We start from the raw sequence: 10,950 nt of genomic DNA, 5'->3' as shown, positions 1-10,950 counted from the left end.
CGATTCCTTGTTGAGCTTCACCATTATTGGCTGGTTGTTTGTTGCTGTGTTGTTGCTGTGAATCTGCTGTTGCTGTTGTTTGTTGTGTGCTGCTCAGCTGATCCTTTTCCTTCTTATTATGTTCCTCTACATCAGGTACACAACCAAGACACTATCAAATGTAATTGGAACATTGAACATGAATGCAAAAAAGGAAAAGACTTGAAGTTGATTTTCATACATATATTGTTATATTAGATATCATGTATTATATGATAATTTTCATTCTTGTATTGACAATCGAAGCAGCTTGTATGCCTAGTGTATATCAATATAAGTTAGTTAAATGGTAGTTTACATATGTATGCTGATAATATGCTCAATAAGATAGGTTGCATCTCAGATTTTAGTTTACTTTGCAGTATATGTTGTAATGTATGCCAAGTATGAAAACTGTACATCATGGATTAAGTTCCTCCCTTTTTGATGATCTCATATAATTAGTAAACCACCTGTTAAGACAAAGAACACCAAACTCGCAATCTCAACCTCATAAAGATCGAGTTCAGGCCAAGCTGGCCTGCTTCGAGCAAGCAGCGGCCCAGATTTGGCCCATCACGCATGGGTTGGATTTGGGCTCATAATTATTTACTCAATTGACTGTACATGCAGCCTCATTTCTGATTTTTTCAAGCTTTTCTGAATGTTGTTACAAACAATTTGCAAACATGTAATTAATTAGGACTAGCTACTGTTTTCAATTTATAGAGACAAACACGACAAGAAACGTAGTTGCTATAGGACATCCTTCAAAAATAAGAACGAGATGAGCCTCGATGAAAATAAGCAAAACGCGCAGATACGGGGCCCTTGTTGAATGTATATTATTGAAGCATTTAGTTTCCAGGACGGGTTGTTTAGCAAATCTCACAACCCTCCTAAAAAAAATAACAACACGTTAGTCTCTTTAGGATACGCTTTAATAAATCTTACCTTCGTAAACTCGGGTGCACATTGATGTGACCCAAATCCAAATCTCAACGGAGTCGAAACGTGTTTCTAATCACGGGTACATTGATTGTGACGTGGTTCGAGTTGCGTGTCCATGACGTTGCAAATTCCTTTTAAAAATAAGAATGAGATGAGCCTCGCCAAATAAAAATACAAAATTACGGGGCCCTCAGTAAATATTTACTTTAAAATTGCTTAGACTTCGGGATGGACCGTTTAGCAAAATTCACGGCCCTACCCAAAGTAAATGATACGCTAGTCGCTTTAGGCGCGCCTTTAATAATTTAATTTTCTTAAACGCGGGTGCACATTTATGTGACCCAAATCCAAATCTCAACAGAGTGGAAATAGGCCAACAACCACGGGTGCATTGATGTGACGTGGTTCGAGATGTGTTTCCACGATGTTGCAATTCTTGATACAAATAACAGTAAATGATAAAAGCGGTTAAAAGATAAAATTTGCACGTAGGTTCACATTTGTATAAAATCAGATAATCAAGCCGAATATAACAGTTGAGCGACCGTGCTAGAACCACGGAACTCGGGAATGCCTAACACCTTCTCCCGGGTTAACAGAATTCCTTATCCGGATTTCTGGTGTGCAGACTGTAGTATGGAGTCATTCTTTTCCTCGATTCGGGATTAAACTGGTGACTTGGGACACCCTAAAATCTCCCAAGTGGCGACTCTGAAATAAACAAACAAATCCCGTTTCGATTGTCCTTTAATTGGAAAAACTCCTTGTACCCTCTCGGGTACGTAAAAAGGAGGTGTGACACCGATATCTATTATATCAGACCGAAGAGCTCAATCTCAGCACTACATTTCATCCGCAGACTAACAGACAGGCTGAACGTACCATTCAGACACTGGAAGATATGCTACGAGCATGTGTTCTAGATTGTAAGGGAAATTGGGATGACCATCTTCCACTCATAGAATTCGCCTACAATAATAGCTACCATTCCAGTATTAAAATGGCTCCATACGAGGCACTATACGGGAGAAGATGTAGATCACCAGTTGGATGGTTCGAAGTCGGTGAAATAGAATTATATGGGCCAGATTTGATTCACCAAGCTATTGAGAAGGTGAAAGTGATACAGGAGCGATTGAGGACGGCACAAAGCAGGCAAAAATCTTATTCCGATGTCCGACGTCGTGATCTGGAGTTTGAGGTTGGTGATTGGGTTTTCCTGAGGATCTCACCAATGAAGGGTATTATGCATTTTGGGAAGAAAGGTAAGCTGAGTCCAAGGTATATTAGGCCGTATAAAATGCTTCGATGGATTGGACAGGTTGCTTATGAGTTAGAATTGCCATCCGAATTGGAATTTGTCCACCCGGTATTCCATGTATCTATGTTGAGGAAATATATTGGATACTCTTCTCGAGTCGTCCCTATCAAAGATGTACAAGTTACAGAGGACCTATCATATGATGAAGTGCCAGTGGCTATATTAGATCAACAAGTCCGCAAGCTGAGAACAAAAGATGTAGCTTTCGTCAAAGTATTGTGGAGGAACAAGAATATGGAAGAAATGACATGGGAAGCAGAAGAGGAGATGAAGTCTAAATACCCGTACCTATTCCAGAATGAAGATAACAAGGATGTTGGTAGAACACATGATACATTGGAAGGTGAAATGGCTCTATGAGGTAAGTAATAACTTGAGAATACTCTTCCTTAATACAAAATGCCGATATGCAGATAATGTACATGTCCATAATGCTTTGCATACTCTTGTAAGGCAATACATTGAGTTAACTGCTTGCAAGTTTGTCCTCTATTTATGGGAGAAACTTGGCCGGAATCCATGATGATTTAGACTCCCCATGAACCCTTACATTCGAGGACGAATGTTCCTAAGGGGGGAAAGGGTATTACAACCCATATCCACACGCGTTAGTTCATGCCATATATTATTTAACATAAATCCAAGAAGGAATTACCTTTGAGATGATAAGAAGTTAATCCTATTGGTCTTAAGTGATACAAGGGTGTATAAGGGTGATTAACAAGTATTAGAAGTTAAACGAATCAAGGATGTTGTAACTCGTATTTTCAGGTAAAACCTAGAGGTTCTTAATACACTCAAGAGGTCATGTGTTAAGGTATTTTAATCATATAATATCCATATCATAAGTCTTGAAGTCAAACGAGTTATGAAACAAAAGTCGACAAACGTTGTCGCAACTTAGGTTCATAATTTTACTTAAACATTAGGTCAAATGTTTCTAAGCTTTTCTACCAATTTACAAGGAATTACAGGGTGATCTACCCACCAAATTAAAGATCTATAAGTCTTGTTTTCAACGCATTAAACCGTTTGTCAATACGATCTCGAAGTATAGAGATATTCGTATTTTCGCAAGTCTGCGCAGATTGGTAGGTGACAAGTAGGTGCATCACCTACTTGCCAAAATGAGAGGACAAAAGTAAAAGTTCCAAAGTCGTCCAAGAGAGGACTTTTAAGGGATTATAAACTCAGTTATTTCACCCTTATTTCAGACCTTCAAAACCAATTTAAACCCCTGCAACTCCTCCCCAAAAATCCTACACAAACCCTAATCGATTTCCCCTCTTTTTCAAGTTCTAATTGAAGATAAAACCTAGAGTTTGAAGAACCAAGGGAAGGGCTGAGTTATCCAACAAGTAAGATAAGTTACTGCCCTCTTTCATACATTTTTTTCTGCTATGAATTCATGGTAATTCATTCTATACATGTAAGAACTCACGGGACGGTGATCGGAAGCCATGAGTTCGAGTTATTCACTTGTAGCGGACTATTTTGTGGACTATTTTGTGTTGCTGTTGGGATGTGTGGTTTACTACTGTTTTGTGGAGTTTTGGAGGTGTAAGGGGGTGGAGAAGCACCATATATATATGTAGGGTTGTGTGCTGATAGTTCTTCGTAGCATTTCCTGGTCGTTTGACACGACTACGGTGGCTGTCGTATGTATAAAGTGATTAGGTTGTGCGTGGACTATTTTGGGAGGCTTAATATGATTATTATTGATGTTGTTTGGGCTTTTTGGTGATTGTTTTGAATTGTGTGAAGTCATATATATAGGGGAGGTGTTGTCCGTTTCATCGTAAAATAGGTTGTGGGCGATACATAATAGTTATGACGCTTAAATGATAACGATAGTATCATTTCTCTTATTGTAGACTAAGGAGTTGTGACAATTGCATAGCTTGAAATTGGGGCAGTATATACAAGGTATGTGAGGCTATCCCTTTCCTTCTTTTGCACGACTTCGATTGTACATAATGTAATGAACGAGCTTCCAAAGATACTCTACTCTTAGAAGCTAGCAGTACTTACATTGTTTTCCCTCTTATGGAACGATTGATGTTAATGTTGATTCTCTTATTCTTATGTTATCAATGTTGTTGGTACTTCCTAATTCTTATAAGGTTCAGAGTGAAGAGTTAGTCCTAATAACGTGTACAGAGGATACCGACCTTACGTCACTCCGAAAGGTTTAGAATGTGATTCCATGAGTCGAGCATGCATTATATATATGTATTTATTTTACTCTACCGAGCCGCGCTATAGTCGGCCGGGTACGGCACCTATTGTGCAACCACTGATCAGTTGGGTTTTACCGAGCTCTACGTGGCCGGGTACGATACTACCGAGCCTTATGATGGCCAGGTACGTTTTTTTTATCGAGCCTATTACGGCTGGGTACGATATGATGATGATGATGTCCACAGAGGCGTATGATTTAAAAGTTTATGTATTTATATATATGTATCATGCATTTCATGTCAGTAGCCCTCTGGGGTACTCACATGTTACAGGTTGTATATTCTCTATCCCTGCTTATATTATTGTTCGTATTTATGGTTCCCTGCCTTACATACTCAGTACTTTATTCGTACTGACGTCCTTTTGTTTGTGGACGCTGCATGTCGTTCTGCAGGCCCTGATAGACAGGCAGGTGCAGCTCCCCCACCACAGTAGGTTGTCCAGTTCAGCAGTGATTGGCGAGATCCCTTCTCCGGACTTGACGTGGTCTTGGTATGCAGTTTTGTTATAGACATTACGGGTATGTCAGGGCCCTGTTCCGGCTATGTTGCAGCACTTATGTTCTTTTAGAGGCTCATAGACAAGTGTCGACTCATGTATAGTTTGGTATGCCTTGTCGGCTGGTTTTTGTTGTATTGTCTTTCATGGTAGCGTGGTAGCTCGTACCTTATATGTAGTTTCTTGATTGTCTGGTTATCCCATGTTATGTATGTTCATGCCATCATATTTTATTGTTGGTTGTCCATGATCTATGTCTACCATTCATATTGATCTCGTCAACCCTAAAAGATAATAAAGAAGGTTAGATAAAATGTACGTTGGTGCTCGACAAGTATGGTCGGGTGCTAGTCATGGCCCTCCAGTTTTGGTCATGACAAAACTGGCATATCCTGAAGATGATGAGGAGTCCGAAGTTTTGGGCGAGTCTGAGGGAGGCAGAGATCCCGAAGGTGATGATGTCGCCCCCGACGAAGACTAGACCTATAGATGTTTTGTTTTTTGTATTTTTGTTGAGGTCGTTTGGCCTTTGTAAAAATTGCCATCGGGATGTTTGGCCCTTGTAAAAAGAATTTTTAATTATGAATATAAGGCTTTTTTCCCTTCAACAACTTTCACATTTCCTCTTTGCCTAATTTACTTTTATTTGCAAAGATCCAAATGTCTTAGCATGAAATAGATGGGTTCTGTTCAGAGGCCCAAGGGAACCTTGCCTTCAACTTCATTTCATTTTAAGGCATTGTGGGGGTTCGGTATGACCGCTAGTTTTTTCCCCAAAGCACTTAGACTTTACTAAGTCATAATCTATCGAGGGTAGATTTTAGAATCGATTAAGTAATTTTGAGGCCTTGTTGTTTTTGTTACGGGCCCCGAAAGTCTCCGAGCCGTGTTTACATAGCTGTAGCATTTTATAGTTCGGGTGTTGCCCCATTTTAATATCATTATCCTGAGTTATCCGGGCTTGCCTAATGATGAAAGTCCACGAGTGGGGGTGGCCTTAGCCTTTAAAATTCGGGCATAGCCTGGAAGGACTTGTGCCCCCGATCTCCGATAACTCGGATAGTCCCAGTTTGGTTTCGGACAGTAGTCCCCGGGTGAGAGCGATCACATAAACTCGGATTAAGGTGGCCCTTGGGCTCAATACTTTTAGGAGATCGGAAGCAGGGAATTTCTTAAGAAATGCAAAAAATTAAAAAGATAACGATACTTATCCGCAAGGAAGAGACTTTTTTTTAATTCATGTGCGTCATAATTACATATATGTACAAGCCTTGTTTCAGAACTCGAGCAATCTACGCGGGAATGATTCATATGATCGTTTGTCCCTTACTATAAATCCTATCGATCGAGACCTTTCGGTTACGAAGTTTCTTTCCTTGCTAAAGTTGATATCCAAGGGTAATGTCCCCAGTATTCGAGAATTGATTATAGAGAGGCCTTGGATATTGTTAATGTGACCTTCAATACTGGTTTATGACCGGTCTTCGATTCTAAGTTAGCACGATCCACTATTGCCTTATTAAAAACCTTACTGGAAAACCCATTTGGGACAAAACCGGTTCAACAGAAAAAGAGTGCAACGCGTGCTTTTAGGCCTAAAAATTTTGTACTTCTCCTTGTCGGTTACCTGCAAACATTAGTCCAAAATATAAGTAAAAGAAAACCAATGGGGTCGTACCTTAGCAGTAATATCATTTCAAGTGAATTATATTTCAATTGCTCAGTATTTGTTTGTCGTTCATCATTCCGAGTTTGTAGGACCCTTTTCCGGTGATTTCGATGATATGATTTCGGTCCCAACTTTCCCTCGCTCGGGTTTCAGGTGTTCAGCGTGACCTTCCTTAGCACTAAGTCCCCGACGTTGAAATATCGAAGATTGGCCCTTCTGTTGTAATATCTCTCGATCTGTTGCTTTTGGGCAGCCAACCGAACAAGGGCGGCTCACGCCTTTCATCCAATAGTCCCAAGCTCTTTTCATGGCCTCGTCATTTGATTCCTTTGTTGCATATCAGAATCTGATACTTGGTTCTCCAATTTTGACCGGTATTAGAGCTTCGGCGCCATAAATCAATGAGAATAGAGTGGCACCGGTACTAGACTTCGAGGTCGTATGATATGCCCATAGGACTTCGGGTAGGATTTCCTTCCATTTCCCTTTGGCGTCAGTCAATCTCTTTTTAAGATTCTGTAGTATGGTTTTATTGGTAGATTCGGCTTGTCCGTTCCCACTATGGTGGTAGGGTGTTGATAGGATCCTTTTGATCTTGTGATCTTCGAGAAATTTGGTTACTTTGCTACTGATAAACTGCTTTCCATTGTCACATACGATCTCGGTCGGCATTCCGAATCAACATATGATGTGGTCCCAAATGAAATCGATGACCTCATTCTCCCTGACCTTCTCGTATGCCTGGGCTTCTACCCACTAAGAAAAATAGTGAGTCATAAATAAAATAAATTAGGCCTTATCGGGCACCCATGGAAGGGGACCAACAATGTCCATTCCCCATTTCATGAACAGTCATGACGACAGAACCGAATGCAGCAACTCCCTTGGTTGGTGAATCATCGGAGCATGTCATTGGCACCTATCATATTTCCGTATGAACTCCTTAGTGTCCTTTTTGATATCTACCTAGTAATATCCTGCTCTGATCACCTTTCGAACTAATGATTCGGTGCCCGAATGATTTCTACATATGCCTTCGTGAATTTCCCTTAGAACGTAGTCAGTATCTCCCGGTCCTAGACATATTGCCAATAGGCCATTGAACATTCTTCTGAACAAGGTTCCATCTTCGGACAAGCTGAACCGGGCTGCCTTTGTACGCAGGGCCCTCGATTCTTTTGGATTCGAGTATAGTTTTCCAGTCTTCAGATACTCCACGTATTTGTTTCTCCAATCCCAAGTCAGGCTTCTAGAGTTTATCTTGGTGTGACCTTCTTCCACCATCAATCTCACGAGTTGCACGACTGCCCCGAAATTAAGCTCATTGTCCTCAACTGACAAACCTAAGTTAGCAAGGGCATTAGCTTCACTGGTTTGATCCCAGGGCACGTGGTGTAAGGTCCACTCCTTGGACCGTTGCAATGCTACCTGCAACTTATCCAGGTACATTTCCTCTCATTCTTCTCTGACCTCGAATGCTCCATTAACTTGGTTTACGATGAGGAGGGAATCATACTTAGCTTCGATCACCTCTTCCCCCAAGCTTTTGGGTATTTCAAGACTTACAATCATGGACTCATATTCGGCCTCATTGTTAGTTAATATTATAGTCCTAAAATAGATTGTCTAACTACATTGCCCGTTGGTGGCTTCAACACGATGCCGAGTCCGGACCCTTTTGCGTTTGAGGCACCGTTTGTAAAGAGGTTCCAGATTCCTAAGGACATCCTCGAGTTTACCAACAACTCTCGTTTGGCCTCGGGTATTAGGGCTGGCGTAAAGTCAGCCACAAAATCTGCCAAAATTTGAGATTTGATGGTTGTCCAAGGTCGGTACTCAATATCATACCCATTGATTTCCACGGCCCATTTGGCCAATTTCCCAGAGAGTTTGGGTTTATGCATAATATTTGGCAATGGGTAAGTTGTCACAATGCATATAGGGTGGCACTGAAAATACGGTTTTAGTTTCCTAGAGGCACTTAGCAAAGCGAGCGCCAGTTTTCCAGGTAAGGGTACCTAGTCTCAGCCTTATCTAGGGTCCTGCTAACATAGTAAATTGGAAGTTTTGTACTTTGTTCTTCTCGGACCAGGACTCCACTTACCGTTATTTCTGATATTGCCAAATAGAAGTATAGTTGTTAACCAATTCGGGTATTTAACTTCCTAGATATAACCTATTTTAAGGAGTTTAGATCCATCATCCTTGATGAAAGAATGCTTGACCTCGGACTGGGGCCTTATTTTTTGCTTGACCGGATGAAATTTTAAGTCCAGGCTTAGCTTGTGAGTGGTTATATCCGGTGGGATCCCTATCACATCAAGATAGGACCAAGAAAAACAATCTATGTTAGCAATCAGAAATTGAATGAGCTTTTTCCTGAGCTCAGGAGTTAACCCGGTGCTTAGGTATACCTTCCGATCGGGTAAGTGCTCGATCAATATGACCTGTTCCAGCTCTTCGACAGTTGATTTAGTAGCATCAGAGTCTTCAGTCTATAAAAGATCGAGGAACCTTGTAGTCATTGTCTTCGTCAGTCCCTTGCTTGTTGGTTAGGTCGTGGTCAGTATCGGTGATTGCTATTTGACATCTTGCTTTACCCCGGAACTTGGTTCCTTTGACATTTCAAGTGTTGATATCGGAATCACTTCATCAACTGCAAACATCTCTTTTGTGGCCGGTGTTCTCAGTAGATTATCTTAACCCCTCTCGGTGTTGGGAATTTTAACACTTGGTAAAGATCCAAGGGCACTACCCTCATGTGTTGGATCCATGGCCTCCTGAACAGAGCGTTGTACCTCATGTCACCTTTGATCATATAAAACTTGGCCTCATGGATGGTCCCGGTGGCATTGACTGGTAATATTATTTCCCTCTTAGTGGTTTCAGATGTCATGTTGAATAGGTTCAGAACTCGGACCGCGGGCACGATTTGATCATGTAGACCGAGCTATTTTACGACTCTCGACCGGATGATGTTGGCCAAACTACCTGGATCAATTAACACACATGTAACTCGAGATTTATTTGGGAGTATATACATTACTACAACGTCGTTGTGAGGTTGCATGATCCCCTCTGCGTCCTCGTCGCTAAAAGACAAGGTTCCTTCCGGCATGTAATTTCGAGTCCGTTTTTCCCTTGTGATGGAAACTTTGGTGCGCTTCAGTATCGGCCCTTGAGGGACATCGACTCCACTGATAATCATGTTAATGACGTGTTGAGGTTCTTCTAGTTCGGTCTGTTTGTTAAAATCCCTATTTCTGAAATAATTCTTAGCTCGATCGCTTAGAAATTCTCGAAGGTGTCCGTTGTTGAACAATCGGGCTACTTCCTCTCTTAATTGTCGGTAATCCCCTGTCATGTGGCCATGAGTGCCATCTTATTTGCACATCTGGTTAGGATCCTTTTAGGTTGGATCGGATTGTAAAGGTCTATGTCATTTGGTATATTTGATGCGTCTGATAGCCGATACGATGTCAGCCACATCAACATTAAAGTTATACTCCGATAACCTTGGTGCTTCTTTAGGTCTGATAGGCCTGTCGAAGTCGTTCTTGCTCATAAGTCCTCGAGTTCTCTGACCTCGATCACTTCTCCTGTCATTTCGCATAGAACTTCTCCCCGACCTACTGCTTCTTCATTCTCCGTTATATGGCTGGTAACGATCTCTATTGACCTCAGTTCACGGTCAATATCTCTCTTGATTTTGTCAACGGATTTGGCAGGATAAACGGACCCCGAAGGAGCCCCAAGTTGGTCATTTTCGACCCTGATCTTTGATTGATACCGGTTATGCACATCGGCCCAAGTAACAACCGGGTACTCTATTAGAATCTGCTTCAACTACTGTGAAGCCACCAAGCTTCGAACACTGAGTCCTTGGGTGAAGGCTTGAACGACCCAATCATCAGCTACCGACGACAAGTCCATCTGTTCCATTTGGAATTGGGACACGAACTCTCTAAGCATTTCATTGTCCTTCTGCCTTACTTTCAAATTGTCCGACTTCTTGGTCTCGACCTTGATAGCCCCGGTGTGTGCCTTCACGAAAGAGTCTACAAGCATAATAAATGAGTCAATAGAATTAGATTGTAAATTGTGATACCGTATCATAGCTCCCTTCGACAAGGTCTCTCCGAATTTCTTAAGCAAGACAGATTCGATCTAATCATCCTCCAAATCATTCCCTTTGATGTGTTAGAGGTAACATGCTCGTTCGGGTTGGTCGCTCCATTGTATTTAGGAATCT

The sequence above is a fragment of the Nicotiana tabacum genome, chromosome 18 (assembly GCF_000715075.1).
Source record: "Nicotiana tabacum cultivar K326 chromosome 18, ASM71507v2, whole genome shotgun sequence".
Taxonomy (NCBI): domain Eukaryota; kingdom Viridiplantae; phylum Streptophyta; class Magnoliopsida; order Solanales; family Solanaceae; genus Nicotiana; species Nicotiana tabacum.
The sequence above is the reverse complement of the archived record's forward strand: the minus strand, read 5'-3'. Positions refer to the sequence as shown.